This window comes from Phallusia mammillata, chromosome 8 (genome assembly GCF_965637545.1).
Source record: "Phallusia mammillata chromosome 8, kaPhaMamm4.hap1.1, whole genome shotgun sequence".
Classification (NCBI taxonomy): domain Eukaryota; kingdom Metazoa; phylum Chordata; class Ascidiacea; order Phlebobranchia; family Ascidiidae; genus Phallusia; species Phallusia mammillata.
The window spans coordinates 13539434-13552679 of NC_137259.1; the positions used below are offsets into that span (position 1 = coordinate 13539434).

Consider the following 13246-nt stretch of genomic DNA (forward strand, 5'->3'; position numbering starts at 1 on the left):
TTTTGCAAGAAACAAAAAAATCCTTGTTTTGCACATTGATTTTGAAAGCAATTGACCATGATGTGATTTGAACACGCAACCTTCTGATCTGGAGTCAGACGCGCTACCGTTGCGCCACGGAGTCAGGCGCATTTCAGATGGTGCATTTGGCTTTTAGGGTTTTCACTTCAGCGGTTAAAACAAAACGAAGCCTCCAGTGAGAATCGAACTCACGACCCCTGGTTTACATGACCAGTGCTCTAACCCCTGGGCTATGAAGGCTCGCAAGTGCATTAAGTTATTTTTTGCTACCCGTTGATGATTTTGCCTGTTTCTGGCGTTGTGTACAACAATCAATCAATCACTATTTTATTTGTTTCAACGCCAAAATATGAATAAGACAGATGACATAAATGTAAGCATGTAAAATAGGGATTGAAACAAAAGGGTGCAGCTGGAGCCACAATTGGCTATTTTGAAAAGCTGACCCTATCTATTTGTTTTTGGTGAATGGTTATAAAAAGAAACAGAAGAAGAGAATAAAACTGGAAAAGCACTGCGTTATAAGTGTTTTTCTTAAAAATGCATCAAATAAATAACATGAATCTTTGTGAAAATACGGCTGTAGAAATGTGTTCGCATTTCTTCGGGCAGTAATTCACGCTTGTCTGGCGGGGGTAATTAGTGAACGGTATTTGCGTTGCACAAGTAATTAAGACCATAACACCCCGTGGAATGTAAATAATGCACCACATGTGGTACATTCCATGTGCACAGAAAACCTAGGGATTTTGTGGAATGATAGTCGCTCATATGTATGTTGCCAGTATGAAAGATTTGCTGCTACTCATGAAAGCTTTTAAGCCTGTTTTTTTGGTGGTTAGTTTATCCGGTAGTGTATTCCAAACTGCGGTGCACTTGTATTTTATTGTATTTTTGGCCCGACTTGATGAAACTTGTGGAACAAAAAATTTTTGTGTACTAGCACCTCTTGTTGCATGTTGATGTATTGCTGATGTGAAATTAAAAAAGTTGTCAAAAGTCGAAGGGAGTTTTTTGTTTATAAACTGAAAACCAAATTTTGCCAATTCCATGTTGTGCATATCATGTAATTTTAGAATGTTAGTTTTTTTGTGTAACTTGTTGGTTGAGGTCTGAAGAGGGCTTTTGGTTATGATTTTTAAAATTCTATTTTGCATGATTGAAAGTGGATGTATGTTTGTTTTGTTAGCAAAACCCCAAGACAGTAATCCATAAAGAAGGTGTGGATGCACCAAGGAGAAGTAAAGACATCGGAGCGTCGATAACTGCACATAATGTCTGAGTTTGGAGAAAACTCCTGCAACTGAAGCAATTTTATTTTTAATAAAGTGGATATGTTGAGCCCAAGACATTTTGTCATCAAGAATCACACCCAGATATTTTAGTGACGTTGCTTTTTCCAATTCCTTACCATTTACAGTGATGTGCAGATTCAAGGAAGCAGATTGTGGAGAAAACATCATATATTTGGTTTTGGTGTAATTGAGGGACAGTTGATTTGCTCTCATCCATTTGTCAACTTTTGTTAGCTCCTTATTAATGGACATCTGCAATGCTGAAATATTATGAGTGGACATCCAGAGACAGGTGTCATCGGCAAACAAACAAGTCTCAAAGTTGGATGCAGTAGGAAGGTCATTAATGTAAATTAAGAAAAGCAGAGGGCCGAGGACTGAGCCTTGCGGTACGCCACATGTCATGTAGCAAAAAGATGATTGTTGTCCCAAAAAAGAAGTGCTCTGTTGTCTTCGATTCAAATAACTTCTAAGAAAGTTGTTGATGTGTCCACGAAAGCCATAATGTTCAAGCTTCTGAAGTAATACTTCATGATTGACTGTGTCGAATGCTTTAGCTAGGTCTAGAAATATAGCACAGGTGTGAAGTTTTTTGTCCATTGCAGTAACTACATTGTCATGAATTTCGGCAATTGTTAAATTTGTGGAATGTAAAGGTCTAAATCCATTTTGATATTTTGTTAATATATGATATTTTTCCAAGAAGGTTACCATACGCTTGTATATGAGTTTTTCAAATATTTTAGAGAAGATAGGAAGTAAGGAGATTGGACGATAATTTCCCAATTGTTTGGCACAACCTGCTTTGAAAAGTGGTATGACTTTGGCGATTTTTAAGGAATTTGGAAATGAGCCACACTGAACTGCATCATTAAAAAGTGTGCAAAGAATTGGTGAAAGAGCAGGAGCTGCAAGCTTGATTAGACGGATTGGAATATCATATGGTCCTGTGGATTTTTTTTCATCAAGATTATGAATGATATTGTACACTTCTGCTGTGTATATGTCGTGAAACTGAAATGAGTTTGAAATATGACTGCGAAGATATGATTTGGGTTGAACTGTTGTGGGTGCAATTTTTGAAGCCATGTTTTTACCTATACTTGAAAAATGTAGGTTAAAAATGTTGGCAATTTGCTTTGGGTTGGTGAGTGTTCTATTTTGATGGATTATTTGAGATGTCTGGGGGTGTGGCGGGTGTCTGTGCGAAATAATTTTGTTGATAAGTTGCCAAGTCTTTTTCGTGTTATTTGAGTTTTTGTCAAATAAGTTTTTGTAATAATTTTGTTTTGCTGCCCTGATAGCGTTTTTTAGCCTTTTTGCATATTGTTTGTATTTGTCACTAGTTTTACCAATAGCAACACATTGTTTGTACAGTTTGTTTTTCTTTTTGATGGATATTAGAATTCCTTTGGTAAACCATGGTTTTTTTTTGCTTTTTAAATCTTCCAACAAAAGTAGTAATGGGAGCATGGTGGTTAATTACATGCTGGAATGTAGTTATGAAATTTTCGAATTTTTTGTGTATAGATTGATTTGTTTCAATAGTCTCTGTAATACTATACACATCATATAAGTAATTATCAATGTTAAGCTGCCTGTAGTCTCTTTTTGGTTTTATCTGCTGTAATTGCATTGGGCTAGTCTTTTTAACAATAGCAAATGATGGCAGGTGGTCAGAAATATCAAAAGTTATGAGGCCTGGTATAATTGTATCATTTGTATTATTTGTGTATATGTGATCGATAGCTGACATTGTATTTGATGGTGCAGTGAGTGATGGAATTGTTATTAGCATATTTGCATTTAAACTTGTTGTCATTGATTTGTACTGTGTTATTGTGGATGTTGAAGCCAGGCTGTTTATGTTGAAATCTCCAAGTATGTAGTATGTAACATTTCTTTTGTTTAGGTCAAACAAACACTGTTCAAAGTGTGTAGAAAAAAATGTGATGTCAGGACCAGGGTGTCTGTAGATTACACCAACGACCACATTTTTGTTGTTGTGTAGCTTTAACTCAATCCAAAGGTTTTCACATTTTGCCATTTGAAAATTGTATTGAGTTGTAACCTGGTGTTGCAAAGAATTTTGGATGTACATTCCAACACCTCCTGCATTTGTCGGTGAATCAGCATGTAAAAAGGTATACCCATTTAAGGAAATGTTGCTTGTACTGTTTGCATGTAACTTTGTTTCTGTAATTGCGATTATGTGAGGCTCAAAATCAATTGTATGTAAAAATTCTTCCAAAATGTGTAAATTCTGTGCAAGACTTCTAACATTGAACTGAAGTAATGTTAAGTCATTTATGGTAGTGTTGTGTATCAATGTTTCAAACTCTTTAATGTCAAAATACTTTGATTCTTTGACATTGATCATCGTTTTATTGGGGTATCTTGCTCGAAATTACTGTGTGATGCATTGTGCAAATGATGAAATGATAATACCGGATCTTTTAACAGGTGCATACAAATCAAGACAATGTGAGGTTTAAAAAACAAAAAAGAATACATACAGATTGGATTGCCAGTTGAAGTGCTACAACAGTTATGATGATATGGGAATGCTGTTTTTCTTCATATCTCCTTCATTGTGGATAGCAATTGTGGAAGATGTTTCATCCTTCTTTAACAGAATGGTGTTAAAATGAGTTATATTTTGACGACTCGAAGGTCTTGGTTTCGATGTGTCTGATACAGGCAATTAACCGCCTATTTTGGCAAGAAACAAAAAAAATTCCTTGTTTTGCACATTGATTATGAAAAGAATTGACCCCGACGTGATTTGAACACGCAACCTTCTGATCTGGAGTGAGACGAGCTACCGTTGCGCCACGGAGTCAGGCGCTTTAAGATGGAGCGTTTGGCTGTTTGAGTTTTCACTTCATGCGGTTAAAACAAAAAGAAGCCTCCAGTGAGAATCGAACTCACGACCCATGGTTTACAAGACCAGTGCTCTAACCCCTGAGCTGTGAAGCCTCGCAAGTGTATTAAGTTATTTTTTGCTACCCGTTGATGATTTTGCCAGTTTCTCGTCGTTGTGTACAACAAAATGAGTTATATTTTGACGACTCGAAGATCTTGTTTTCGATGTGTCTGATACAGGCAATTAACCGCCTATTTTTGCAAGAAACAAAAAAAAACTGTTTTGCACTTTGATTATGAAAAGAATTGACCCCGACGTGATTTGAACACGCAACCTTCTGATCTGGAGTCAGACGCGCTACCGTTGCGCCACGGAGTCAGATGAAGCGTTTGGCTGTTTGGGTTCTCACTTCATGCGGTTAAAACAAAAAGAAGCCTCCAGTGAGAATCGAACCCACGACACCTGGTTTGCATGACCAGTGCTCTAACCCCTGAGCTATCAAGGCTCGCAAGTGTATTAAGTTATTTTTTGCTACCCGTTGATGATTTTGCCAGTTTCTCGTCGTTGTGTGCAACAAAATGTGTTATCTCTTGTCGACTCGAAGGTCTTGATTTCGATGTGTCTGATACAGGCAATTAACCGCCTATTTTTGCAAGAAACAAAAAAAATCCCTGTTTTGCACATTGATTTTGAAAGGAATTGACCCCGACGTGATTTGAACACGCAACCTTCTGATCTGGAGTCAGACGCGCTACCGTTGCGCCACGGAGTCAGGCGTTTTTCAGATGGAGCGTTTGGCTGTTTGTGTATTTCACTTCATGCGGTTAAAACAAAAAGAAGCCTCCAGTGAGAATCGAACTCACGACCCCTGGTTTACATGACCAGTGCTCTAACCCCTGAGCTATGAAGGCTCGCAAGTGTATTAAGTTATTTTTTGCTACCCGTTGATGATTTTGCCTGTTTCTCGTCGTTGTGTACAACAAAATGAGTTATCTTTTGACGACTCGAAGATCTTGTTTTCGATGTGTCTGATACAGGCAATTAACCGCCTTTATTTGCAAGAAACAAAAAAAATCCCTGTTTTGCACATTGATTTTGAAAGAAATTGACCCCGACGTGATTTGAACACGCAACCTTCTGATCTGGCATCAGACGCGCTACCGTTGCGCCACGGAGTTAGGCGTTTTTCAGATGGAGCGTTTGGCTGTTTGGGTATTTCACTTCATGCGGTTTAAACAAAAAGAAGCCTCCAGTGAGAATCAAACTCACGACACCTGGTTTGCAAGACCAGCGCTCTAACCCCTGAGCTATGAAGGCTCGCAAGTGTATTAAGTTATTTTTTGCTACCGGTTGATGATTTTGCCAGTTTCTCGTCGTTGTGTACAACAAAATGAGTTATCTTTTGACGACTCGAAGATCTTGGTTTCGATGTGTCTGATACAGGCAATTAACCGCCTATTTTTGCAAGAAACAAAAAAAATTCCTTGTTTTTCACACTGATTATGAAAAGAATTGACCCCGACGTGATTTGAACACGCAACCTTCTGATCTGGAGTCAGACGCGCTACCGTTGCGCCACGGAGTCAGGCGATTTTCAGATGGAGCGTTTGGCTGTTTTGACTTACATTTCATGGGGTTAAAACGAAAGTAAGCCTCCAGTGAGAATCGAACTCACTACCCCTGGTTTACAAGACCAGTGCTCTAACCCCTGAGCTATGAAGGCTCGCAAAACAACTAAGAAATTTTTTGCTACCCGTTGATGATTTTGCCAGTTTCTCGTCGTTGTGTGCAACAAAATGAGTTATATTTTGACGACTCGAAGGTCTTGATTTCGATGTGTCTGATACAGGCAATTAACCGCCTATTTTTGCAAGAAACAAAAAAAATCCCTGTTTTGCACATTGATTTCGAAAGGAATTGACCCCGACGTGATTTGAACACGCAACCTTCTGATCTGGAGTCAGACGCGCTACCGTTGCGCCACGGAGTCAGGCGTTTTTCAGATGGAGCGTTTGGCTGTTTGTGTATTTCACTTCATGCGGTTAAAACAAAAAGAAGCCTCCAGTGAGAATCGAACTCACGACCCCTGGTTTACATGACCAGTGCTCTAACCCCTGGGCTATGAAGGCTCGCAAGTGTGTCAAGTTATTTTTTGCTCCTCGTTGATGATTTTGCCTGTTTCTCGTCGTTGTGTACAACAAAATGAGTTATCTTTTGACGACTCGAAGATCTTGTTTTCGATGTGTCTGATACAGGCAATTAACCGCCTTTATTTGCAAGAAACAAAAAAAATCCCTGTTTTGCACATTGATTTTGAAAGAAATTGACCCCGACGTGATTTGAACACGCAACCTTCTGATCTGGCATCAGACGCGCTACCGTTGCGCCACGGAGTTAGGCGTTTTTCAGATGGAGCGTTTGGCTGTTTGGGTATTTCACTTCATGCGGTTAAAACAAAAAGAAGCCTCCAGTGAGAATCAAACTCACGACACCTGGTTTGCAAGACCAGCGCTCTAACCCCTGAGCTATGAAGGCTCGCAAGTGTATTAAGTTATTTTTTGCTACCGGTTGATGATTTTGCCAGTTTCTCGTCGTTGTGTACAACAAAATGAGTTATCTTTTGACGACTCGAAGATCTTGGTTTCGATGTGTCTGATACAGGCAATTAACCGCCTATTTTTGCAAGAAACAAAAAAATTCCTTGTTTTTCACATTGATTATGAAAAGAATTGACCCCGACGTGATTTGAACACGCAACCTTCTGATCTGGAGTCAGACGCGCTACCGTTGCGCCACGGAGTCAGGCGATTTTCAGATGGAGCGTTTGGCTGTTTTGACTTACATTTCATGGGGTTAAAACGAAAGTAAGCCTCCAGTGAGAATCGAACTCACTACCCCTGGTTTACAAGACCAGTGCTCTAACCCCTGAGCTATGAAGGCTCGCAAAACAACTAAGAAATTTTTTGCTACCCGTTGATGATTTTGCCAGTTTCTCGTCGTTGTGTGCAACAAAATGAGTTATATTTTGACGACTCGAAGGTCTTGATTTCGATGTGTCTGATACAGGCAATTAACCGCCTATTTTTGCAAGAAACGAAAAAAATCCCTGTTTTGCACATTGATTTCGAAAGGAATTGACCCCGACGTGATTTGAACACGCAACCTTCTGATCTGGAGTCAGACGCGCTACCGTTGCGCCACGGAGTCAGGCGTTTTTCAGATGGAGCGTTTGGCTGTTTGTGTATTTCACTTCATGCGGTTAAAACAAAAAGAAGCCTCCAGTGAGAATCGAACTCACGACCCCTGGTTTACATGACCAGTGCTCTAACCCCTGGGCTATGAAGGCTCGCAAGTGTGTCAAGTTATTTTTTGCGCCTCGTTGATGATTTTGCCTGTTTCTCGTCGTTGTGTACAACAAAATGAGTTATCTTTTGACGACTCGAAGATCTTGTTTTCGATGTGTCTGATACAGGCAATTAACCGCCTATATTTGCAAGAAACAAAAAAAATCCCTGTTTTGCACATTGATTTTGAAAGGAATTGACCCCGACGTGATTTGAACACGCAACCTTCTGATCTGGCATCAGACGCGCTACCGTTGCGCCACGGAATCAGGCGATTTTCAGATGGAGCGTTTGGCTGTTTTGACTTACATTTCATGGCGTTAAAATGAAAGTAAGCCTCCAGTGAGAATCGAACTCACGACCCCTGGTTTACAAGACCAGTGCTCTAAGCACTGAGCTATGAAGACTCGCAAGCGTATTAAGTTATTTTTTGCTACCCATTGATGATTTTGCCTGTTTCTCGTCGTTGTGTTCAACAAAATGAGTTATCTTTTGACGACTCGAAGATCTTGTTTTCGATGTGTCTGATAGAGGCAATTAACCGCCTATTTTTGCAAGAAACGAAAAAAAGTCCTTGTTTTTCACATTGATTATGAAACGAATTGACCCCGACGTGATTTGAACACGCAACCTTCTGATCTGCAGTCAGACGCGCTACCGTTGCGCCACGGAGTCAAGCGTTTTTCAGATGGAGCGTTTGGCTGTTTGGGTTTTCATTTCATGCGGTTAAAACAAAAAGAAGCCTCCAGTGAGAATCGAACTCACGACCCCTGGTTTACAAGACCAGTGCTCTAACCCCTGAGCTATCAAGGCTCGCAAGTGTGTCAAGTTATTTTTTGCTACCCTTTGATGATTTTGCCAGTTTCTCGTCGTTGTGTACAACAAAATAAGTTATCTTTTGACGACTTGAAGATCTTGTTTTCGATGTGTCTGATACAGGCAATCAACAGCCTATTTTTGCAAGAAACAAAAAAAAATTCCTTGTTTTGCACATTGATTTTGAAAGGAATTGACCCCGACGTGATTTGAACACGCAACCTTCTGATCTGGAGTCAGACGCGCTACCGTTGCGCCACGGAGTCAGGCGTTTTTCAGATGGAGCGTTTGGCTGTTTGAGTTTTCACTTCATGCGGTTAAAACAAAAAGAAGCCTCCAGTGAGAATCGAACTCACGACCCCTGGTTTACATGACCAGTGCTCTAACCTCTGAGCTATCAAGGCTCGCAAGTGTATTAAGTTATTTTTTGCTACCCGTTGATGATTTTGCCAGTTTCTCGTCGTTGTGTACAACAAAATAAGTTATCTTTTGATGACTTGAAGATCTTGTTTTCGATGTGTCTGATGCAGGCAATTAACCGCCTATTTTTGCAAGAAACATAAAAAATTTCCTTGTTTTGCACATTGATTATGAAAAGAATTGACCCCGACGTGATTTGAACACGCAACCTTCTGATCTGGAGTCAGACGCGCTACCGTTGCGCCACGGAGTTAGGCGTTTTTCAGATGGTGCGTTTGGCTGTTTTGATTTCCATTTCATGGGGTTAAAATAAAAGTAAGCCTCCAGTGAGAATCGAACTCACGAACCCAGGTTTACAAGACCAGTGCTCTAAGCACTGAGCTATGAAGGCTCGCAAGCGTATTAAATTATTTTTTGCTACCCATTGATGATTTTGCCAGTTTCTCGTCGTTGTGTACAACAAAATGAGTTATCTTTTGACGACTCGAAGATCTTGTTTTCGATGTGTCTGATACAGGAAATTAACCGCCTATTTTTGCAAGAAACAAAAAAAATCCTTGTTTTGCACATTGATTATGAAGAGAGTTGACCCCGACGTGATTTGAACACGCACCCTTCTGATCTGGCATCAGACGCGCTACCGTTGCGCCACGGAGTCAAGCGTTTTTCAGATGGTGCGTTTGGCTGTTTGGGTTTTCATTTCATGCGGTTAAAACAAAAAGATGCCTCCAGTGAGAATCGAACTCACGACCCCTGGTTTACAAGACCAGTGCTCTAACCCCTGAGCTATGAAGGCTCGCAAGTGTGTCAAGTTATTTTTTGCTACCCGTTGATGATTTTGCCAGTTTCTCGTCGTTGTGTGCAACAAAATGTGTTATCTCTTGTCGACTCGAAGGTCTTGATTTCGATGTGTCTGATACAGGCAATTAACCGCCTATTTTTGCAAGAAACAAAAAAAAACCTGTTTTGCACATTGATTTTGAAAGGAATTGACCCCGACGTGATTTGAACACGCAACCTTCTGATCTGGAGTCAGACGCGCTACCGTTGCGCCACGAAGTTAGGCGATTTTCAGATGGAGCGTTTGGCTGTTTGAGTTTTCACTTCATGCGGTTAAAACAAAAAGAAGCCTCCAGTGAGAATCGAACTCACGACCCCTGGTTTACAAGACCAGTGCTCTAACCCCTGAGCTATGAAGGCTCGCAAGTGTGTCAAGTTATTTTTTGCTCCTCGTTGATGATTTTGCCTGTTTCTCGTCGTTGTGTACAACAAAATAAGTTATCTTTTGACGACTTGAAGATCTTGTTTTCGATGTGTCTGATGCAGGCAATTAACCGCCTATTTTTGCAAGAAACAAAAAAAATTTCCTTGTTTTGCACATTGATTATGAAAAGAATTGACCCCGACGTGATTTGAACACGCAACCTTCTGATCTGGAGTCAGACGCGCTACCGTTGCGCCACGGAGTCAGGCGTTTTTCAGATGGAGCGTTTGGCTGTTAGGGTTTTGACTTCATGCGGTTGAAACAAAAAGAAGCCTCTAGTGAGAATCGAACTGACGACCCCTGGTTTACAAGACCAGTGCTCTAACCCCTGAGCTATCAAGGCTCGCAAGTGTATTAAGTTATTTTTTGCTACCCGTTGATGATTTTGCCAGTTTCTCGTCGTTGTGTACAACAAAATAAGTTATCTTTTGACGACTTGAAGATCTTGTTTTCGATGTGTCTGATACAGGCAATTAACCGCCTATTTTTGCAAGAAACAAAAAAAATTTCCTTGTTTTGCACATTGATTATGAAAAGAATTGACCCCGATGTAATTTGAACACGCAACCTTCTGATCTGGAGTCAGACGCGCTACCGTTGCGCCACGGAGTCGGGCGTTTTTCGGATGGAGCGTTTGGCTGTTTGGGTATTTCACTTCATGCGGTTAAAACAAAATGAAGCCTCCAGTGAGAATCGAACTCACGACCCCTGGTTTACAAGACCAGTGCTCTAACCCCTGAGCTATGAAGGCTCGCAAGTGTATCAAGTTATTTTTTGCTCCTCGTTGATGATTTTGCCTGTTTCTCGTCGTTGTGTACAACAAAATGAGTTATCTTTTGACGACTCGAAGGTCTTGATTTCGATGTGTCTGATACAGGCAATTAACCGCCTATTTTTGCAAGAAACGAAAAAAATCCCTGTTTTGCACATTGATTTTGAAAGGAATTGACCCCGACGTGATTTGAACACGCAACCTTCTGATCTGGAGTCAGACGCGCTACCGTTGCGCCACGGAGTTAGGCGTTTTTCAGATGGAGCATTTGGCTGTTTGGGTTTTCACTTCATGCGGTTGAAACAAAAAGAAGCCTCCAGTGAGAATCGAACTCACGACCCCTGGTTTACAAGACCAGTGCTCTAACCCCTGAGCTATCAAGGCTCGCAAGTGTATTAAGTTATTTTTGGCTACCCGTTGATGATTTTGCCAGTTTCTCGTCGTTGTGTACAACAAAATGAGTTATCTTTTGACGACTCGAAGATCTTGTTTTCGATGTGTCTGATACAGGCAATTAACCGCCTATTTTTGCAAGAAACATAAAAAAATTCCTTGTTTTTCAAATTGATTATGAAAAGAATTGACCCCGACGTAATTTGAACACGCAACCTTCTGATCTGGAGTCAGACGCGCTACCGTTGCCCCACGGAGTCAGGCGTTTTTCAGATGGAGCGTTTGGCTGTTTGGGTTTTCACTTCATGCGGTTGAAACAAAACGAAGCCTCCAGTGAGAATCGAACTCACGACCCCTGGTTTACAAGACCAGTGCTCTAACCCCTGAGCTATGAAGGCTCGCAAGCGAATTAAGTTATTTTTTGCTACCCTTTGATGATTTTGCCAGTTTCTCGTCGTTGTGTACAACAAAATAAGTTATCTTTTGACGACTTGAAGATCTTGTTTTCGATGTGTCTGATACAGGCAATCAACAGCCTATTTTTGCAAGAAACAAAAAAAAATTCCTTGTTTTGCACATTGATTTTGAAAGGAATTGACCCCGACGTGATTTGAACACGCAACCTTCTGATCTGGAGTCAGACGCGCTACCGTTGCGCCACGGAGTCAGGCGTTTTTCAGATGGAGCGTTTGGCTGTTTGAGTTTTCACTTCATGCGGTTAAAACAAAAAGAAGCCTCCAGTGAGAATCGAACTCACGACCCCTGGTTTACATGACCAGTGCTCTAACCTCTGAGCTATCAAGGCTCGCAAGTGTATTAAGTTATTTTTTGCTACCCGTTGATGATTTTGCCAGTTTCTCGTCGTTGTGTACAACAAAATAAGTTATCTTTTGATGACTTGAAGATCTTGTTTTCGATGTGTCTGATGCAGGCAATTAACCGCCTATTTTTGCAAGAAACATAAAAAATTTCCTTGTTTTGCACATTGATTATGAAAAGAATTGACCCCGACGTGATTTGAACACGCAACCTTCTGATCTGGAGTCAGACGCGCTACCGTTGCGCCACGGAGTTAGGCGTTTTTCAGATGGTGCGTTTGGCTGTTTTGATTTCCATTTCATGGGGTTAAAATAAAAGTAAGCCTCCAGTGAGAATCGAACTCACGAACCCAGGTTTACAAGACCAGTGCTCTAAGCACTGAGCTATGAAGGCTCGCAAGCGTATTAAATTATTTTTTGCTACCCATTGATGATTTTGCCAGTTTCTCGTCGTTGTGTACAACAAAATGAGTTATCTTTTGACGACTCGAAGATCTTGTTTTCGATGTGTCTGATACAGGAAATTAACCGCCTATTTTTGCAAGAAACAAAAAAAATCCTTGTTTTGCACATTGATTATGAAGAGAGTTGACCCCGACGTGATTTGAACACGCACCCTTCTGATCTGGCATCAGACGCGCTACCGTTGCGCCACGGAGTCAAGCGTTTTTTAGATGGTGCGTTTGGCTGTTTGGGTTTTCATTTCATGCGGTTAAAACAAAAAGATGCCTCCAGTGAGAATCGAACTCACGACCCCTGGTTTACAAGACCAGTGCTCTAACCCCTGAGCTATGAAGGCTCGCAAGTGTGTCAAGTTATTTTTTGCTACCCGTTGATGATTTTGCCAGTTTCTCGTCGTTGTGTGCAACAAAATGTGTTATCTCTTGTCGACTCGAAGGTCTTGATTTCGATGTGTCTGATACAGGCAATTAACCGCCTATTTTTGCAAGAAACAAAAAAAAACCTGTTTTGCACATTGATTTTGAAAGGAATTGACCCCGACGTGATTTGAACACGCAACCTTCTGATCTGGAGTCAGACGCGCTACCGTTGCGCCACGAAGTTAGGCGATTTTCAGATGGAGCGTTTGGCTGTTTGAGTTTTCACTTCATGCGGTTAAAACAAAAAGAAGCCTCCAGTGAGAATCGAACTCACGACCCCTGGTTTACAAGACCAGTGCTCTAACCCCTGAGCTATGAAGGCTCGCAAGTGTGTCAAGTTATTTTTTGCTCCTCGT

The 13246-nt window shown here is 40.9% G+C and overlaps 35 non-coding genes across 35 annotated transcripts; all 35 read right to left on the reverse strand.

Moving 5' to 3' along the window:
* Window positions 1–188: 188 nt before the first annotated feature.
* Window positions 189–261, reverse strand: Trnat-ugu (transfer RNA threonine (anticodon UGU)). The gene has a single exon. It is a non-coding gene; the product is annotated as a tRNA-Thr (tRNA).
* Window positions 262–4488: 4227 nt separating this feature from the next.
* Window positions 4489–4560, reverse strand: Trnaw-cca (transfer RNA tryptophan (anticodon CCA)). The gene has a single exon. It is a non-coding gene; the product is annotated as a tRNA-Trp (tRNA).
* Window positions 4561–4614: 54 nt separating this feature from the next.
* On the reverse strand, window positions 4615–4687 carry Trnaa-ugc (transfer RNA alanine (anticodon UGC)). Its single transcript has one exon. It is a non-coding gene; the product is annotated as a tRNA-Ala (tRNA).
* Window positions 4688–4882: 195 nt separating this feature from the next.
* Trnaw-cca (transfer RNA tryptophan (anticodon CCA)) lies at window positions 4883–4954 on the reverse strand. The gene has a single exon. It is a non-coding gene; the product is annotated as a tRNA-Trp (tRNA).
* A 66-nt stretch (window positions 4955–5020) lies between these two features.
* On the reverse strand, window positions 5021–5093 carry Trnat-ugu (transfer RNA threonine (anticodon UGU)). Its single transcript has one exon. It is a non-coding gene; the product is annotated as a tRNA-Thr (tRNA).
* Window positions 5094–5426: 333 nt separating this feature from the next.
* Window positions 5427–5499, reverse strand: Trnaa-ugc (transfer RNA alanine (anticodon UGC)). Its single transcript has one exon. It is a non-coding gene; the product is annotated as a tRNA-Ala (tRNA).
* A 196-nt stretch (window positions 5500–5695) lies between these two features.
* Window positions 5696–5767, reverse strand: Trnaw-cca (transfer RNA tryptophan (anticodon CCA)). Its single transcript has one exon. It is a non-coding gene; the product is annotated as a tRNA-Trp (tRNA).
* Window positions 5768–5832: 65 nt separating this feature from the next.
* Window positions 5833–5905, reverse strand: Trnat-ugu (transfer RNA threonine (anticodon UGU)). Its single transcript has one exon. It is a non-coding gene; the product is annotated as a tRNA-Thr (tRNA).
* A 195-nt stretch (window positions 5906–6100) lies between these two features.
* Trnaw-cca (transfer RNA tryptophan (anticodon CCA)) lies at window positions 6101–6172 on the reverse strand. The gene has a single exon. It is a non-coding gene; the product is annotated as a tRNA-Trp (tRNA).
* A 66-nt stretch (window positions 6173–6238) lies between these two features.
* On the reverse strand, window positions 6239–6311 carry Trnat-ugu (transfer RNA threonine (anticodon UGU)). The gene has a single exon. It is a non-coding gene; the product is annotated as a tRNA-Thr (tRNA).
* A 333-nt stretch (window positions 6312–6644) lies between these two features.
* On the reverse strand, window positions 6645–6717 carry Trnaa-ugc (transfer RNA alanine (anticodon UGC)). Its single transcript has one exon. It is a non-coding gene; the product is annotated as a tRNA-Ala (tRNA).
* A 195-nt stretch (window positions 6718–6912) lies between these two features.
* Trnaw-cca (transfer RNA tryptophan (anticodon CCA)) lies at window positions 6913–6984 on the reverse strand. Its single transcript has one exon. It is a non-coding gene; the product is annotated as a tRNA-Trp (tRNA).
* Window positions 6985–7049: 65 nt separating this feature from the next.
* Window positions 7050–7122, reverse strand: Trnat-ugu (transfer RNA threonine (anticodon UGU)). Its single transcript has one exon. It is a non-coding gene; the product is annotated as a tRNA-Thr (tRNA).
* Window positions 7123–7317: 195 nt separating this feature from the next.
* Trnaw-cca (transfer RNA tryptophan (anticodon CCA)) lies at window positions 7318–7389 on the reverse strand. The gene has a single exon. It is a non-coding gene; the product is annotated as a tRNA-Trp (tRNA).
* Window positions 7390–7455: 66 nt separating this feature from the next.
* Trnat-ugu (transfer RNA threonine (anticodon UGU)) lies at window positions 7456–7528 on the reverse strand. Its single transcript has one exon. It is a non-coding gene; the product is annotated as a tRNA-Thr (tRNA).
* A 332-nt stretch (window positions 7529–7860) lies between these two features.
* Window positions 7861–7933, reverse strand: Trnat-ugu (transfer RNA threonine (anticodon UGU)). Its single transcript has one exon. It is a non-coding gene; the product is annotated as a tRNA-Thr (tRNA).
* Window positions 7934–8129: 196 nt separating this feature from the next.
* On the reverse strand, window positions 8130–8201 carry Trnac-gca (transfer RNA cysteine (anticodon GCA)). Its single transcript has one exon. It is a non-coding gene; the product is annotated as a tRNA-Cys (tRNA).
* Window positions 8202–8266: 65 nt separating this feature from the next.
* Trnat-ugu (transfer RNA threonine (anticodon UGU)) lies at window positions 8267–8339 on the reverse strand. Its single transcript has one exon. It is a non-coding gene; the product is annotated as a tRNA-Thr (tRNA).
* A 197-nt stretch (window positions 8340–8536) lies between these two features.
* Trnaw-cca (transfer RNA tryptophan (anticodon CCA)) lies at window positions 8537–8608 on the reverse strand. The gene has a single exon. It is a non-coding gene; the product is annotated as a tRNA-Trp (tRNA).
* Window positions 8609–8673: 65 nt separating this feature from the next.
* On the reverse strand, window positions 8674–8746 carry Trnat-ugu (transfer RNA threonine (anticodon UGU)). Its single transcript has one exon. It is a non-coding gene; the product is annotated as a tRNA-Thr (tRNA).
* Window positions 8747–8943: 197 nt separating this feature from the next.
* Trnaw-cca (transfer RNA tryptophan (anticodon CCA)) lies at window positions 8944–9015 on the reverse strand. The gene has a single exon. It is a non-coding gene; the product is annotated as a tRNA-Trp (tRNA).
* A 470-nt stretch (window positions 9016–9485) lies between these two features.
* Trnat-ugu (transfer RNA threonine (anticodon UGU)) lies at window positions 9486–9558 on the reverse strand. The gene has a single exon. It is a non-coding gene; the product is annotated as a tRNA-Thr (tRNA).
* A 194-nt stretch (window positions 9559–9752) lies between these two features.
* Trnaw-cca (transfer RNA tryptophan (anticodon CCA)) lies at window positions 9753–9824 on the reverse strand. The gene has a single exon. It is a non-coding gene; the product is annotated as a tRNA-Trp (tRNA).
* A 65-nt stretch (window positions 9825–9889) lies between these two features.
* On the reverse strand, window positions 9890–9962 carry Trnat-ugu (transfer RNA threonine (anticodon UGU)). Its single transcript has one exon. It is a non-coding gene; the product is annotated as a tRNA-Thr (tRNA).
* A 197-nt stretch (window positions 9963–10159) lies between these two features.
* Window positions 10160–10231, reverse strand: Trnaw-cca (transfer RNA tryptophan (anticodon CCA)). Its single transcript has one exon. It is a non-coding gene; the product is annotated as a tRNA-Trp (tRNA).
* A 473-nt stretch (window positions 10232–10704) lies between these two features.
* Window positions 10705–10777, reverse strand: Trnat-ugu (transfer RNA threonine (anticodon UGU)). The gene has a single exon. It is a non-coding gene; the product is annotated as a tRNA-Thr (tRNA).
* A 195-nt stretch (window positions 10778–10972) lies between these two features.
* On the reverse strand, window positions 10973–11044 carry Trnaw-cca (transfer RNA tryptophan (anticodon CCA)). Its single transcript has one exon. It is a non-coding gene; the product is annotated as a tRNA-Trp (tRNA).
* A 65-nt stretch (window positions 11045–11109) lies between these two features.
* On the reverse strand, window positions 11110–11182 carry Trnat-ugu (transfer RNA threonine (anticodon UGU)). The gene has a single exon. It is a non-coding gene; the product is annotated as a tRNA-Thr (tRNA).
* A 334-nt stretch (window positions 11183–11516) lies between these two features.
* Trnat-ugu (transfer RNA threonine (anticodon UGU)) lies at window positions 11517–11589 on the reverse strand. Its single transcript has one exon. It is a non-coding gene; the product is annotated as a tRNA-Thr (tRNA).
* Window positions 11590–11786: 197 nt separating this feature from the next.
* Window positions 11787–11858, reverse strand: Trnaw-cca (transfer RNA tryptophan (anticodon CCA)). Its single transcript has one exon. It is a non-coding gene; the product is annotated as a tRNA-Trp (tRNA).
* A 65-nt stretch (window positions 11859–11923) lies between these two features.
* Window positions 11924–11996, reverse strand: Trnat-ugu (transfer RNA threonine (anticodon UGU)). Its single transcript has one exon. It is a non-coding gene; the product is annotated as a tRNA-Thr (tRNA).
* Window positions 11997–12193: 197 nt separating this feature from the next.
* Window positions 12194–12265, reverse strand: Trnaw-cca (transfer RNA tryptophan (anticodon CCA)). The gene has a single exon. It is a non-coding gene; the product is annotated as a tRNA-Trp (tRNA).
* A 470-nt stretch (window positions 12266–12735) lies between these two features.
* Window positions 12736–12808, reverse strand: Trnat-ugu (transfer RNA threonine (anticodon UGU)). The gene has a single exon. It is a non-coding gene; the product is annotated as a tRNA-Thr (tRNA).
* A 194-nt stretch (window positions 12809–13002) lies between these two features.
* Window positions 13003–13074, reverse strand: Trnaw-cca (transfer RNA tryptophan (anticodon CCA)). Its single transcript has one exon. It is a non-coding gene; the product is annotated as a tRNA-Trp (tRNA).
* A 65-nt stretch (window positions 13075–13139) lies between these two features.
* Trnat-ugu (transfer RNA threonine (anticodon UGU)) lies at window positions 13140–13212 on the reverse strand. The gene has a single exon. It is a non-coding gene; the product is annotated as a tRNA-Thr (tRNA).
* Between the last annotated feature and the right edge of the window lie 34 nt (window positions 13213–13246).